The sequence below is a fragment of the Podarcis cretensis genome, assembly GCF_951804945.1.
Source record: "Podarcis cretensis genome assembly, chromosome: 6".
Taxonomy (NCBI): domain Eukaryota; kingdom Metazoa; phylum Chordata; class Lepidosauria; order Squamata; family Lacertidae; genus Podarcis; species Podarcis cretensis.
Window position 1 is genome coordinate 6,135,183 of NC_137175.1, and position 16,512 is coordinate 6,151,694.

The following is a 16,512-nucleotide window of genomic DNA, read 5'->3' on the forward strand; positions in this document are numbered from 1 at the left end:
TCATACTATTGCTTCCCAGACAGATGAAGTCCTAAAGGAAAACATCTAACCATAAATGACCACTATGAATTTTCAGAACTTGGGAGCATCCAAAGAAATGAGGTTCAGCAAATGAGCTTTTCACTATGCTTGGAAACTAAGCACACTTCTCACGGTGAAACCTTAATGAACTGCATGTTATCTGTTTTACAGTGATAATGGAAAGATAGTTGCCTTCAGGTTTAAGTGAATTGTCCCATTTTCTGCAAAACTGCAGAAAAGTGTAAAAATGCAACTGAAAACAAAAGGTATCTCTCACCACAATTAAGAACATAATCTGTGTGGGAATACCAAACAGAAGACTAGACTGCCACCACTTAGCAGAAGTTTCTAAATACTATATGAGAAAAACAGAGGGCCGGCTGAAAAAGAGAAATGTTTTAACAGGTGTTCTGTGTCCCATTCAATAGTATTTGCTGATATCAGTAGCCAAATGTACATCAAGAGGCAGGCTTTTTGTGAAATCAGAATCCACAGCAATGCCTTCCAGTGTGGTAATGAGAGAATGTAGGACTTCCACTTCATCCCAACATTCTATTCAAACACAGCTCATCTTTTTATGAATTCCTTTCTCTTCAATATGCTTCACTCCATGCTACAAAATGCCATAATAACAGAACTACTGAATTGTGCAGTGTGGTGCATGCAAAAGAATGTAGTTCTTTTCAAACGTTTCTCAACGTTTGACTGACTCTTTGTAGGTCAATCAAACGTTGAGAAACAACTTCAGCTCTATAGAACTGAAGAGATATAGTTACAATTTAATTACAGTTCTGCAATTAAATTAATGAAGAGAAAGAACAGGTCTTGAAAAATGCAATCCAAAAAAATTCTCAGGCATGGACTATCAACTTCTGCAGGTCAAATTTTCTGGTTCTTACCCCTAAAATGAAAGAGGCGCCTTATTTTTAGGAGACCTAATCTTAATACTAGCTGATATCACAAGGAGGAACCTTTAACAAGGTACAGTAAAGTTGTTACTCATACGGCTAAAAACACAATTAGGAAACCCCATAGAATTATTTATTATTTCATATTGAAATGTTGTCCGTGATTAGCTGCATCACAAACAAAGAACTTAACAATGTAGCTATGGATTTAAAGTGGATATGCACCTTTATAAGGGGATTATGATGGCAAAAGTATGTGTCATAAAGTGGGTTGTATGAATTTCATAGAGTGAAGAAGTGTACAGTTTAAAACAAGCAAGCATGCAAACAGAAAGAGGATGTCCTGAACCCTTTCAACATATATACTCCCTCCCCTAAAAAAATTGCTTCTTCCCCTACAGGTGGGTGTTAGTTCTCTTCAAAGAACCATACTGTGAGCATGGAGAACAAAACATGAGTGGAAGTTTCAGCACTATTCCCCCACCCATGCTTTACTTTCAACACCCCTACATTTTTAAACAAGGAAATCAGTTACATGGGTTCTGACACAAATGTTAGCTGCAGTAACATCTAGTTTCCCTGCCAAACTAGCAATAGTTCATCAAAATTTATTTCAAGTTCAATTATTCCATTTTGTATATTCCAGTTTTATAAACACAACTTTTTTCCTCATCACAAATCAAATTTATCTCTAGTAGAAATATGATATGTTTAAACAGATCAATTGGCAATGTGTGAAACTTTTAAAGCCAGAGCAACAATAGAACATGATATAACTGCAGTATAGGTGTCTGTAGTCAGAAAATTTCTACATCTCTGCTTTGATTATTTTTCATTTTTCTCCATCCACTACAAGTGTACTTTCTACAGTTTCTGGATATGTAAAAAGCAGGCAGACCCCTGGATGGATGGATGGATGGATGGATAGGTATCACACAATAAAACTGTAACAGTGAATTTTGTTAATGAATTTATGTGCAAAAGCTATTCTGCAACAGTCTTTCAGAAAGAGAAGTGGGGGAAGAGAAAGAGAGATCACAAGATGTCCAGATACAGTCAACCCACGTCTTCTAAGTTCCATTAGACATCTGGACAAAGCACAACAACATTCAATTATGGAAGTCAATGCTCCTTTCTTCCCCACCTCCCCCCTGATATTTGAGATGAATTAGATTTGTTAAACCATTACTAAAAATTAAAAATAGAAGCTAGCCAGAGATACTAGCTTACTTTAAGCTATGTGATTATTTGGCAGTTTGCACTCCATCAAAGTGAGTGTGGTTAGGTTTGCAGCAGGGGAACTAACATTGCATGCAAAAGCTTCCAAGTTCAATCCCTCGTGTCTTCAGATAGGACTGGGAAGGGCTCCTGTCTGAAACTCTGGAGAATGGCTGCCAGTCACTGTCAACAATACTAAGCCAGCTGGATTAAGGATCTGACTTGATATAAAGCAGCTTCCCACATTCCTACACTTCACAGAAATGAGACTTAAAATGGGAAGTATTTGGATTTCTTATCTTCCTTGCACTTTAATAAAGAATATTATCATAAAGCAAAAAAAAAAGTTAAGATACTACAAAACCAACAAAAGAGTTCTAGTATCATCCCTACTCATTAAATACCCAGTCCACCTACAACAGGGGTCAGCAAGGTTTATCTTCCTGTGGAAGATCCCTCTGTGGGCTGGATCTGCCACGCGCGCCTGTGATTTTCAGTTCTGCACAGATGTGATTTTTGGAGTCTGCGAGTGCGCAGACGCAATTTCCGGTGCCGCGGATGCGAGTCCCCGCACCACGCTGGTTTAGCACAGCGCGCGAGTGGGCAGCTCAGTTCAGGGGCAGCTCGTGGACCGGTCAAACGACCTCCACGGGCTGCTTCTGGCCCATGGGCCTTAGGTTGGTGACCCCTGACCTACTATTCTGGTAAAATTCTGATAGCAGAAGTTTCAGTACTTCATCCTACATACTTTTGCTGTGAGCTTTTGGTTCATAGAAAGCACAGTCACACAAACATTATTTCTTTGGCAGTGCAAGAAAAAGTAGATAGCGGTTCATAATGCATGCAGGTCCCAGTGTGTCAACTTCTTTATAGTTGTCTTGCCAATTGCCACACTTACCGGTAGTTGTCTGTATAAGGCATTGCTGATTTCAACACAATTATGGAAATGAAATTTGACAAAAAATGATAGGTGAATGCAAGAGATTAATCAGACAGGAAAGGCCCATGAAGCTGTTGGGGGAGAATGGTACTCCAAGCAAATGCAACAGAAAACATTGGAGGACAGAAATGGGAGATACAGTAAATCAAATCTTAAGTTTTGGCATGTAGAGGAATGGAGTCATAGAAGCTGACTTTGTCAGCAAACCTCAGCCACCACATTCTACATTAACTTCCACCACCAGATGTGCATACAAAAAACCATGTTTGCTACTGTAGTAACCATTGAGATGTAGCAATCTGAAAGAGGTCTCAGCCTTCTCACAAAAGTTGTTTGAAAGACTGTGGCTGCTCTAAACTACAATCTGAAGATTAAAATGCCAGGGACATAACCCAAGAATGCATGACGACAGGAGAACCAACTTCAACAGTAACTAGCAAGTTTCTCCTATTCAAAATGGCCAACCAACTATTCTCTGCCTTAGTTAATCTGAGCTTTAACTGATGTCCCCAAGCTCTGCCTCAACCATGGCCAGAGACGGTAAAGGCCAATAGATCAGGCATGGGTCAGATGAGAATTAAATTAACTACTTATTAAGACTCTCCAAGAACTCTAAAAGGTTAGTCACGATGTGCCCTTGTGGAAGCCACACTGGTCCTTATGCAGCAAGGCTTCTTCCTCTATATGCTTCTTTAATAATGTTTTCCACCAGGTTTTATGGAACAGATGTTACGCTAATCGGCCTGTGATTTCTTAGATCCCCCCCGCCCCACGGCCAGGAGTTTCAACAGTCAGGACCAGCTTCTTGCTAAATGCCCAATGTACAATTTGTGTCTCTGTGGAACCCAAGACCACATAAAAGAAAGATTATAAAACTCTAGCAGACATGTCAAACACCAACAATTTTGCCCATGAGTAGATAGCAAATTACTGCAGATCTAAGAATTTATTTATGGCTCTCGATGGAAGCAGCCTAGATTTATCATGCCACACACCAGTCAAAATATTTTTGCTGGACACTTCCATGTGGATATGAAAGTGATTGAGTTGAGTCAAAAAACCCTGAGTGGAACTCAACATTGCCCTATGACAAACATTCCATCTGCACAAGCAATTCAGCTTAGCAGACAGAATGATCCTCCTCCCATGAACTGTTCTGGAGGTTCTCTCGATGCCCCTCCCGAAGCTAATTCTGGTGTGGGGGAAAGCACTTTTGTGGAAGTCCTTGCATCGCACTTCCCCAATAAGGCTTGTTAGGAGAATCCTGCCCCTTAATTGTACTTATCTAATAATACTATTTATTTTAAACTTATTCTAACAGTATGTAATTTATATACCTCCTTCACTCAAAGATGCCAGAGCAGAATATGTATAAGAAAAAAAATAGCCCAAAACTTAACACTGTAGAAACAAAATGAAATTCATCAATTAAATTTACAGTAAAAAATTGCAGGCAGCAGCAACAGCAAAAAACAAACAAACAAAAACACTTATACCCAGTTCTACAGTGAATCTCAACACTACCCCTGCCCCACTAGACAAAGTAGTACCGGTATATCTTCAACTACCAGTGGAAAACAAGTAAGGCTGAGGTATGGAAGGATAGTTCATTCCATTGGTGTGGATCCACTTCAGAGAATGTCCTGCCACAAGCACCTACACCGTGGACCACATTAGGTTTAGGAACCACCAAAATAATTTGATCTGCAAATCATAGAGCAGGGTATGGGAGGAGGTGTTTTTTCAGATATTTGGGACCCAGGCCATTCAGGGCTTTAAATGTCATCATAAGCACCTGAAAGACAACTGGCAGCTAGTGCAAGTATTTCAAAATAGGTGTGAGCAACCATTGGCACTTCCCAGTTGCAAATTCCAGACCACTGAAGGGCAACTCCACATAAGAATGTATTGCAATATAATAGTCCAATCCGAAAACTATTAGAGCTATCCCTGTCCAGGAAAGGCTATGTCTGGTGAACCATCAATAACTGGGAACAATCGCTTCTAATCATGAAGCCACCTGACTTTCAAGTGACAAAGATGACTCCGGAAGTGTACACATACCCAGGCTACAGACCTGTTCCTTAAAGGGACTATCCCATCCAGGACAGGCTGTCTTACCAAACCCCATAAAAGCCCACCCATAGCATCTCCATTATGTCTGGATTCAGTTTACTGACCCATACCTAGCCCATTACCACCTTGAAATATCAGGTCAGCACCTGCACTATTTCTCCTGATTCAGACAGGACTGAATGGGATTGAAATTGGCGGTGCACCACCATCAATTTCTTAAGCACCTTGCCCAAGGAGCGGTATTTATTTAACAACTACAGGTTTAAAGAAAGTGCCTCTTTTAAAGCCACTGGCACCTTCTCAGCCCTCAACATTAGCTTTTATTAGCAAAGGAGACATGCAGTAGGCTGAATCCCTTTAAGCTTGCCCACATCCTCAGGCCATAATAACTGAAACTGATTCAATAAAACTTAACCAGATGGTGTTCTGGACACATCCACAAGACTAGTCCTAACTACAGTATCTAATTCTGTATGGATTCAAGCAATTTTATCTTCAAAGTGCTTAGCAAATTTGTCACAGAATGCCTCCAATCATCTCCTTCATCGGGACAGATACAAATGGCCCCTTCACTGTGTGTATAAGCTTTTGGATGCCTACTGCAAGCTGCAATGGTGGCAGAAGTGAAGCTCTTCACTGCCATCACTGCCACATAGTAACCACAACTGTATGCTCATTAGCTGTGTTCAGTCATATGTGTTTCAGGATTTACCCAACTTGTGCTACACCATAGTCCATCCTGTTTCATTGCCCACAACTCCCCAGAAGACTATGGAGATCTGTAAGCTCCATACTGTCTGTCTGAGAAGGCACTTGGGAACAATTGTGTTGAGATCCCTTTCCACTTCAAATACTGTTTTGCAACCAGCTGTGAATCTGACAGTACCATTGTGCAGTTTTCACTGAACGAATGTGCTAAACAAAATATCACAGAGAACTTTTGTCGAGTGCTTTGCTGAAATCAAGCTAAACTGCATCCACATAATTCCCAGTGTCTGCTAAGTTTTCTAGTAAAGTAATACAAGATAGAGATAATATTAGTTTAGCGGGATTTATTATTGGCAAATCCATTATGCTAGCTTCTGTGAATTACTACATACTTTCTTAAGAATTTAATTTTGCATTCTTTCCATTTTGGGGGGAAACTGATCAATTGATTGGGAAGCCTACTATGTCTTACCTTTAAACTGCCTAGTTTAAGATAAGACAACAACCATTTGAGTACACAACAAATATTCAGCTAATCCTATTGTGCAGGGTGTCAAAGTTTTCTGGCATAGGTACAAAGCTTCAGAGTTCAGGGAATTATAAGTGTAAAGGATAACTATTTGAATTTCAGGGAGCCTTTTGAGATTTAAACTAAGCCCCTTTTATCCTTTTATTTACCAATTAAATTAAGAATATAGTAACAAGGATTAGTTCACACTACAAATAATGCAGGAAAACCATGTTGCTAAAAGAAGCAAACAGAACTCAGTTGAAAAAAGGGTCACTGCTCAGGAGATGTGGGCTGTTCATGAAAATAATTTTGGTTTAAGAAGCTAGAAAGGCAAAAAGTTATGAAACAAAAACTATGCATACTGTACTTGTATTAATAAAACCTTGAAGGAATGGTGAATATTGCAATGAAAAGCAAAAGCTTTCATGAGGAAGTAAAGGCAAGAAGAAATGTATTTTAGAGTATGTCGAGCCAACATCAAAACAATACCAGACCAAGCAGGCACCTACAGTTTGTAATTAAGGCTGCAATCCTAGCAGTGTCTACTCAAAAGTAAGTCTCATTCAATTAAATGAGGTTTACTCCGAGGTACTCAGGTAAGTAGGTTAGGTTTGAAGCCTCACTTCGCTTAGGCTATCCACCCAATAAAGTATGCCAAGGTTGTTTCTGTAAGCTACTCAGAAAGCTTTTCTAATATACAACCTGGAAGAGAAGGACATAGGCTCTACTGTATGGATGTCCTAGAAAACACAAGCCATAGGGACAATGTGGCCCATTTCCTCTGTTCTCTGAAATTCCAAAATCTGACCTGTATATTGCCTTACATCATTTATTAAAATAGTTATTATGTCTGTTTAATTAGCAAATAATGTCATATGAAAGAGAAGAAACAGATCCAATTAATTTACAATGCATAATTGTATCATTCTCACTTATTTAGATATGGCTTCATGGAGTAAACAGGACATCATAGCCTAATCAAAAGCTGTAACAATATGATTCCAATAAGTAGTCTACTAACAGCAAAATTAGCTTTTCATCATCCTTTAAATAACAATCGACACTAGTATCTCATACCGCAAGCCTAAACACACTTACTAGGGAGTAAGCTTAACACAGCAAAACTTACTTCCAAGTAAACATGCATTAGGATTTCACTGTCAGATTTGCTCATTATTTTCAGGATGGAGAAATGCAAGTTCTAGTTAATCAAGACCTGGATACTGTTTTGTAGATCCTGTCTGTCCCATAAGGCTCTCCTTTGTTAACTTGTAATACACCAGAGGATAATTTTTCACTATGTGGAAAACTGTGGTTAACAGTAAGCTCTAAAGTCTAAGACTCTAAATGCATACACACCCCATATCATGAAAGGACTACAAGACTGAGAACTTGACAAGCAATAGCTGCATTCAACTGCTATTAATTCAGTTCAGCACAGCCAATCAATAAAACAGAATTGGCTGTCAAATGCTAAGAGTGGTTCCCTTTATCCCTGAAATACTACTGTATTTAAAGTGACACAGTATAAACTGCCAAACTTTAGTTCACCGAGCTGGCGGGGGGGGGGGGGGATATTGTGCAATTTCCAAAGTTTGTGTAAAACTGCAGCTTTTGTCTGTCTCGTGGCAAGAAAGCCGTGTCTAGCTTTCCCTTTTACCAAAATAGAATACTCTTCTCAAAGAAAACCCCTTAAAATAGAAGCAGTAAAAGTAGGGAACCAAGTTACAGTATATGTACTGGTACTTAAAATGCTAGTGTACAACATATATTTAGAAAATGCAACTAAACATTTGAAATGACTCAAGTATTAAAATGCATACAATAACTTCAGTACAGGTGCCTGCAAAACACTGTTTGCAAAACACACTTCCTTATTAGCATATATATAAACACTGCTGATAATAACCTTGTCTCTAATCCATGCTAAATAAATACCTTGACTGAATACAGAGAAAGCTAATTTTAAGAAATATCTCCTAGTAAAACTGCCCTTTGTTTCTATATTTCTTGACACATCAAAAATACATTACTGCACACAATAGTTCTATTATATCTATTTCTGGCTCTCCAGCAGTACAGCAAGGAGCTGTCTTTAAATTGAAGGAATCCTCCCACTGTTAACAGTCCTGGAAATCTGGTTAATTCCTTATTTGTCGTCTGGGATTGAGTTATCAGATGCTACTTGCATGACTTTTACAGAACTGACAACCTATTTACAGACACAAAAAGGCAATCTACAACTTAAAAACTTCTACCATCACCTTTAGGTTGTTGTTGTTTTTTAAAGGAAACCTTTTACTCTCCCTACAAATTATTCTTTTGGGGTGTTGACACCCCCTTCATAAAATGTTCCCTACCTGTATGCAACATTTTCAAATCAATTCCCTTACTTATCACTTAGCATATTATGTAGTCCTCCAGCTTTAGGCAGGGCAGGGAAAGCATTATTCTGAAGACTGGGTTTTTAAAAATATACAGGGTCACTACCAATATTTCAGCTTGCAATTAAAATGGAGGAAAGGCCAGCCGATCGGTGCCTGACTTCAGGGGGAGACAATAACCCCAAACAGGCCTGGCTTTAGAGAGGCAGAAAGAGAAAGCAAGCGAAGGAGAAATATACAACATGTTTCACCAGTATTATTACCTCATCCCTTTCTTCCAAGCAGTTTTGAGCCACTCTCTCTTGTCAAGCTCTTGGGTCCAACTTGCACAGATGCTTATTTTTAAACGCTGTGGGGTGGTTTTTGTTTGCTTTTCAAATAAAATTATCAAACCAGAATGGAAAGGCTTGCTATTTCACGAAGTGGAGCTGCTGTTAAAATGCCCCCTTGTCTCCTCTCCACTCCCTTGAGCTGGGTGTTGACGCAGCAGAAATTACCAGCTGGAAAATTCCCCTTTTGGAGGTTAGAGGGAGGGGTGGGGTGGGGGGAGAAGAGGAGGAGAGAGGGGGTGGGAGAGAAGCAGGGAGGGGGGTTAAACCCTGCCAGTCACAGAGCTGTCCCCCATCTATCCACCCACCTAGCCCCAAATAAGGCATCATGTCCCGAGGTGAAGGAAGATCAGAGGAGCTCCATGCCCCTTCCCCACACAGGGGGGTGGGAAAGTCATCTCAGCAAAACCGCCCCCCAACCACGTCCCACCCTCCAGCTGGGATTTTACCCAGCTGCCCTTCCAGCATATCTCAGGGAACAGGCACAGAGTGCGTGCGCCGCGCGCAAGGAGGACGCGCAGCCCCCACAAACCTCCCATTGGGCGGGCGAGCGAGGGGTTTTTTTTGGGGGGGGGGCTAAAATCCATGACAGAGAGGGAGGGGGGCGAAACGAGTATCCTTTGCCTTCAATTAGGAGAGGTGGGGCAGGAGGAGGGGGGAGAAGGGAACCCGATGCCCTCATTCAACTGCCCCCCAAAGGTCAATTTCTCTTCTCTGCTGTCCCCCAAAGGAAACCCCATCCATAGTATGTATGTGTGTGTGTGTGTGTGTGTGTGTATATATATATATATATATATAATCACCCCACACTATCTAGAGAGAAGGGGTGTGTGGTAGTGGTGTGTGTGGGGGGGTGAAAAGTCCTTTCCCCCCCCCCACCAATAAAAACGCAAAAATCTCCCTACAGGGAACTAGGTTAATAGGAGACTTTGAAAACGCGCCGCTGCGCGCCATAAATGAATCCACGCCGAGACCCAGGTCTTTCAAAACATACTTTTCCTAGAAATAAAGAGAAGGAGGAAAAAAAGTATCGCGAGCGGGAGCGCAACCCAATGCGGTTAAGAAGTGGGGACGGCGCGTTTTTTAAAAGAAATAAAATAAAAAAAGCAAGTTTTTGTAGAGCGCTTAAGGCTAATTAGGAAACAACAACCCCCCCCCCCAATTACAGAGAAAATCGCCTCAGGGCAGAGAAAGAGGTCGCCCGTCGAGCACGGAAGAAGGAGGGAATAAAGGGGAGGTGATATTATTGATAACCTTGTAAGATGTATAAATAGAAAGCGGGTATTTTTATTTATTTATTTTTAAATTGTTTGGTTTGTTTCTTCTGCCTGCCTGCCCATCTCTCTCTCTCTCTCTCTCTCTCTTACCTGCGCTTCATGAGGAGCGCGGCCGGAGCGCTGGCTCCACACGGTCACACTCCGCGTCTTTCTCTTCATGAGTTGTGTGAAGGGGGTGGGGGTGGGGGGTCGGGCGAAGAGAAAGAGAGGAGGGGGGGGACGAGAGAGAGATGTGTGGGGAGCGAAAGTGAGCGAGCTGGTGCGCGCTCCCGCCTCGCTTTCTTCCCTGCCGCCCCCCCCCCCGCCGAGGGAAAGGAGGCGCGCGCGCTCCACTCCCCCTCACAACTTGGCCCTAGAAGGGGAGGGGGGAGGGGCCGCCGCGCTCGAGCCGGCAATAAAACCCCACACAAACCCAACTAGAGGTGGGCGGGGCCAAGCGAAGGGTGGGCGGCGCTCCTGTGGGAAAGGAAGAGCTGAGGGGAAGGCGAAGTCCAGCAGCCGCGTCGCTGATTGGGCGTAGCTGAGCACAGGCCTCCCTAAGCCACACCCACGCGGAGTCTCTCTCCCCCCCCCAATCTCTTTCTTTCTGTCGGCTGAGGCCCCGCCCACCCAGCCTCAGGGGATTGAGAGAGAGCGCGCGAGGTGGGAGCGCAACTGTCAAGCTTGCCGGACACGAGGTTTGGTTGCGCGCGGGCGGGGCGGGGCGGGGGGATTGGGGAAAGGAGGCCGCTGAGCATCATGGGACGAAGCCGAGCCTGACAAGACTGTTGCCAAGGGCGAGTTGGGGCTTCTGTCTCCCTGGCAACGGTCAGGGCCTTTCCTCCCCTCCTGCTCCCGCTGTCCTTCACGCCCTCTAACATTGCGGCGAGGGCTTAATGTAGGGGGACAGTTAAGCGAAGTGAGGGGGGGGCTTCGCACACGTAGCTGCTTTCCTCCTCGCCGTGAGGGGCTTGGCGAAATTAAAAGGAAATGCCATCATGTGTTTAAACGCACGTTGTAAGAAGGGATCCAACAGACGCTCAGTAACTCACAAGCCACCACAAAATAATAATAATAACAATAATAATAATAATAATAATAATAAATTTTATTTATATCCCGCCCTCCCCAGCCGAAGCCGGGCTCAGGGCGGCTAACAACATTAAAACAGTATAACATTATAAAACATTATAAAAATGAATTAAAATCAAAATTGATGGCAACCATAAACTAAAGCTTTGTAAAGATTGCCAGAGGAGGGGGTCAGGCTGCGCCCTGACCAAAGACCTGGTGGAACAGCTCTGTCTTGCAGGCCCTGCGGAAAGATGTCAAGTCCTGCAGGGCCCTTGTCTCTTGTGACAGAGCGTTCCACCAGGTTGGAGCCGCAGCCGAAAAAGCCCTGGCTCTAGTTGAGGCCAGCCTAACCTCTCTGAGGCCTGGGACCCTCAAGGTGTTTTTATTTGAAGGTCGTAAGTTCCTCTGTGGGGCATACCAGGAGAGGCGGTCCCGTAGGTACGAGGGTCCTAGGCCGTATAGGGCTTTGAAGGTTAAAACCAGCACCTTAAACCTGATCCTGTACTCCACCGGGAGCCAGTGCAGCTGGTATAGCACCGGATGAATGTGATCTCTAAGCGAAGACCCCGTAAGGAGTCTCGCTGCGGCATTCTGCACCCGCTGGAGTTTCTGGGTCAGTCTCAAGGGCAGCCCCACGTAGAGCGAGTTACAATAATCCAGTCTGGAGGTGACCGCCGCGTGGATCACAGTGGCTAGGTCAGGGCGAGAGAGGTAAGGAGCCAACTGCTTAGCTTGGCGGAGATGAAAAAATGCCGCCTTTGTTATAGCTGCAATCTGCGCCTCCATGGAGAGGGAGGTATCGAAGATTACACCCAAACTCTTAACGGACGGTGCTGGCACTAATTGCACCCCCGCAAGAGATGGGAGTTGCCCCCTCAGTCCCATGTCATCCCGTCCCAGCCAGAGGACCTCTGTCTTCGAAGGATTTAACTTCAGCCGGCTCCCACGTAACCATCCAGCCACAGCCTCCAAGCATCTGATCAGTGTGTCTGGGGCCGAGTCCGGGTGGCCGTCCATCAACAAATAGAGTTGGGTGTCATCAGCATACTGATGGCAGCCCAGCCCAAAACTCCGGACAAGCTGGGCGAGGGGGCGCATAAAAATGTTAAAATCAAAGGCAGAGCGAGAAGAGATGATCTGGATATATAGCAACTGCCTGTTTAAAATAACAACAATTTGGAAGCCAGCAGAGTTTCATAGAATTCACCCATCCGAGCAAATGCACATGTGATTTATTTAACAAACAAACAAATAAATTGGGGAATATACCGCCCCCAAATAATGTGAGTTCTTCAAAGCTGTCTAATAACTTGTGCACATAAATTCCACAACATGGCAGAAATACCTGAGGTGTTGCGAAACCATATAATTTTCAGCTTTATATTAACGGCAAGGAAGTTCAGAACTGATATAGGTATATCAACGTATTCCAAGGAGACCCAACTCTCAGCCTCTCCTAACTTCAAAAAAGAGGGGGGGAAACCTGTCTGTGCAATTTTGGAAACTTTCTGATCTATAAAGTGTGGGTGTTTGCCGAATAAAATAAGTTCGGTATCCCCCAGATCCTAGCTGTGTTTTGTTTTTTAATTTCAAAATTTTCAGTCCATGCTGAACCAAAATGCTAAAGTCAAACAGCTGGCCTGATAAAAGCCAAATTTACACACTCAAGAACAGTACTCAGTATGCTGAGATGGCTAAAAACCTGCCTACAGGGGGGGAAAATCAAGTTTTGGATTTTAAAAAGAAGTGCAAAAAGTAATAATGGCTTCCTGTCTATGCAAATACATCAGAGAATAAGCGTATAATAGAATTCTGAAGTTTAATAAAATATGCTACAGTCTTTCCATTACCTCTTTTTTAATCATGTTCCCCTTTCACATCTATATGTTAATTTATGCCATTGTGGTTAAGAGTGTCAGGAATGGAAGAGTGGGTATACTGGTGTCAAATCCCACTATAGCTACACTAGCCCTAAAATCAGCCACAAGAAATAATTGTTCCTGCTCTTTGTAACTTAGTTCTAACTTTCCAGCTCACTATAAACCTGCTGCAGCAAATTCTAAAACAAATGCAGTTTATTGTCCAAACTGCAGGGTGGAGGAGTCTGTGGGTTGCAGAAAAGGTCAATTTACTCAAATTGCCTCATCAGACTTCCTCCAAATCACACAGCCCAGTTGCATTCAGAAGCCTCGTGCTCATTTGACATGCATGCAGTTAGTTTTAAAATGTTCAGAAACTAAATTTCACGCATGAAGTTAAAGCCTAGACTCTTGTCATTCAGGCTGACTAAGCCCCTCAGCCACAGGGCTCAGGTAATATAATACATGCACATCAGGGATGCATAGCAACATATTTTTTTCAGGGCCCACTTGTTTAAGCCAATAGTGATCTCAGTTCTCTGAGTGCCAGCCCTTACGTAGCCAAAACAGCACCATCCATGCTGAAGAGGGAGATACCAGGGGAAGCCAGAGGTTTGCAGAAGTCCCCCACTCTCTCTCTCTCTCTCTCTCTCTCTCTCTCTCTCTCTCTCTCTCGGAAAATAAACTAATGGGGTGACACCCCAGAAACTGCCAATAAAAACTGAGCATGCTGAGTGAGCATGGGGAAATCCTGAGTGAAAGTCTGGGAATTGGTTGAAAACTGGGGTGGTGGCAGTATGGAGTATTCTGGAAAAGGCTGGCTGGAACTCTGACCAGAAACACATTTTGTTGCAGGTCCCACTTCTGCTTCAGCCCGTAGCTCAGTCAGTACTAGAGCATAAGACACTTGATCTCAGGGTTGTGGGTTTGAGCCCCACGTTGGGAAAATATTTACTGCATTGCACGGAGTTGGAATAGAATAGGTGGTCCCTATGTCCCTTCCAATTCTATGATTCTATGAACCTGCGCCCTTCACTTAAAGCATTTTCTTTTCTAAATCTGAAAGCGTATTCTTATACTAGGCCCTGATACCAAATCCTGGTGTTACTCTGCCTGAATGAGTAGAGCCATTCGCTGTCCGTGGCATCCATATGTACGGATTGTAACTTTCGGCAGGCATGGCCCCAGTGAAAACAGACATTGGATCAATATCTGTGCAAGAGTGAAGAAACATCGTTTCACGCATGCAAAAGCCGCCGCAGCTCCGCTTGAAAGCCTGAGTGAATTTTGTTAACCGTCCTTCAGGTCCGCTCATTCATTGCACTCTGAACGTCTTTATTTTAAGAAAAGAAGATCAATACAAATTGATTAATGCAACAAAGCTGTCTTTCAAGGCTGACATAGTTTTTCTCAGCAGCCTTTTCTGCCGGGTAGCTGAAGGCAAAGCTTGCTAGGAAGAGTTCTGTTGCCAGTCAGATTAATCATGGTTTGCCCGTTGCAATGGCTCATGTACTTGTGCAAATCTAAAAGCGCGATTGAGGACATGAAAAAGCCAATTTATCACTTCATGGCATTTCAGCCAACAGCTCTTTGAAGTCGCCCAGTATCAAGAGCTGTGATGTGGTCTGGATCAATTGCTTGCTTCATTGTAAGGCTATTTAGGATGCATGTTATGGCCCAGCTTCCAACACTGACTGAGTGCAGGGCGCTTTGCGACTGGTCAGCAGCCGACAATGTAGCAGTGAAGCTGGAAATCATTTGTTCCCCAAGTATGGTTCATGCAGATCAGCCTTCTCCAATCTGGTGCCCTCCAGGTGTTGTTGGACTACAACTCCCATCAGCTGGCTGATGGGAGTTGTAGTTCAACAACACCTGGAGGGCACCAAGCTGGAGAAGGCTGGTGTAGATGAAGTGTGATTTCTATCCAAAAAATAAAATATTACAAATTATGATGAATAATATAATTTTACCAACCCAAGCATAGCTTCAGTGAGAACACTTGCAAGTAAGTGGTTTACGAATTGCATTCTTGAGGTTTTCTCATTCCAGCTGCTTATGACTGTATTTTCTCTGTAGACTCCTCCACTTCTGGGAATGAATTCCTCCATCGCCCTTGCGTGTCTTTGATTTCAGGCATGCATGCCCTAGTTCCCACCCTACAACCCCCAGAATTTTTTACTCCTCCCTGCCCCCTTCTCTGCTGGAAGAAGGTATGTATTTATTTAGCTCTGTGTGTCAAGCGAGCATCATTTCCTTGTGAGCTGCGGCAGCTGCAACCTGACTTCTGCCTTGGGGAGTGTGCACAGAGATGGAAAGGGGAGTTCCAGGAAGAATCTCCCTCAAAGGGTCTAGGAAAAGCTGGAAGGGTCAAGTCCCCTGTTCCCCACCCCAGTTCTTCTAGGTTGTTCCAAATTAGCTCATCGTTTGTTTTCATTCTGGCTCTTTTAAATTTGGGTATTGCTGACTTTTGAACAGATCACTTTTGCAAATAACAGCAGGGGAGCAAAGAGATGTGCATTGTGCGCTTAGCATATGTGATCAAGGACTCTCCTGCCATGACTTTCAGCTCTTTCAGGATTATGATGAATTGATTAATGAATTCACTGTAAGTTTGGGGAGGAAGAAGTAGGCTCAAAAGTACGGCGTCCTCCAAAGCCCAACCCCACATTCATGGAATGTCAAAAGGTAAGCCCCCCTCAGTGCTGAAATGATCTTTTGGAAGGGAGAAATTATTCTCCAAACAAATCCTTTAAAGCTGCAAAGTGGTTGTCTTCTGGCCACTTGGAGGATTCACAAGCAGTCTGTGTGCATCCTCCAAGCTTTCTGAGCCCTAGGCTTAACGCAGGAGAGTAAAGGCCTCTGCTTCTTTTCATCATCTGTATTTCAGCCAAGGATTCGCAACCACACAGTGACTTCTATTGCCAGGAGTGTGCCCCAGCAGCAACAAGGGTGTGGTGTGCGATCGACCTGTGGCTAGTGCAAGTTGCAGAGATTTGAGGGAAGAAAAGTACTGTCCATCCATTATTTTCCTGCACGGACAGGACGTCTCAGCTGTTCCCAGGGATTATTTCCTGACTAGCTTCCCCACACAGTTAGTCTAAGGAGATATTTATGTACTTTTGGTGTAGAGGGACGCCGGTGGTGCTGTGGTCTAAATAACTGAGCCTCCTGGCCTTGCTGATCAGAAGGTCGGCGGTTCGAATCCCCGCGATGGGGTGAGCTCCCGTT

At 43.5% G+C, this 16,512-nt stretch overlaps 1 protein-coding gene and 1 long non-coding RNA gene across 6 annotated transcripts in view; both read right to left on the reverse strand.

Moving 5' to 3' along the window:
- The window catches only part of ZBTB46 (zinc finger and BTB domain containing 46), a 54,455-nt gene extending 43,873 nt beyond the window's left edge, over positions 1-10,582 (reverse strand). For 4 of the 5 annotated variants that reach the window (XR_013839633.1, XR_013839634.1, XM_079979220.1 and 1 more), the window contains exons 1-2: positions 10,463-10,582; positions 9,030-9,279 (exon numbers count right to left, since the gene is read on the reverse strand). The gene's annotated coding sequence lies outside the window, so the exon portion shown is untranslated. The remainder of the gene's footprint in view (positions 1-9,029; positions 9,280-10,462) is intronic. The other variant, XR_013839632.1, reaches the window with a different exon arrangement.
- LOC307218115 overlaps positions 1-16,512 on the reverse strand; it is a 281,127-nt gene that overhangs the window by 97,728 nt on the left and 166,887 nt on the right. The gene's annotated exons all lie outside the window — the stretch shown is intronic.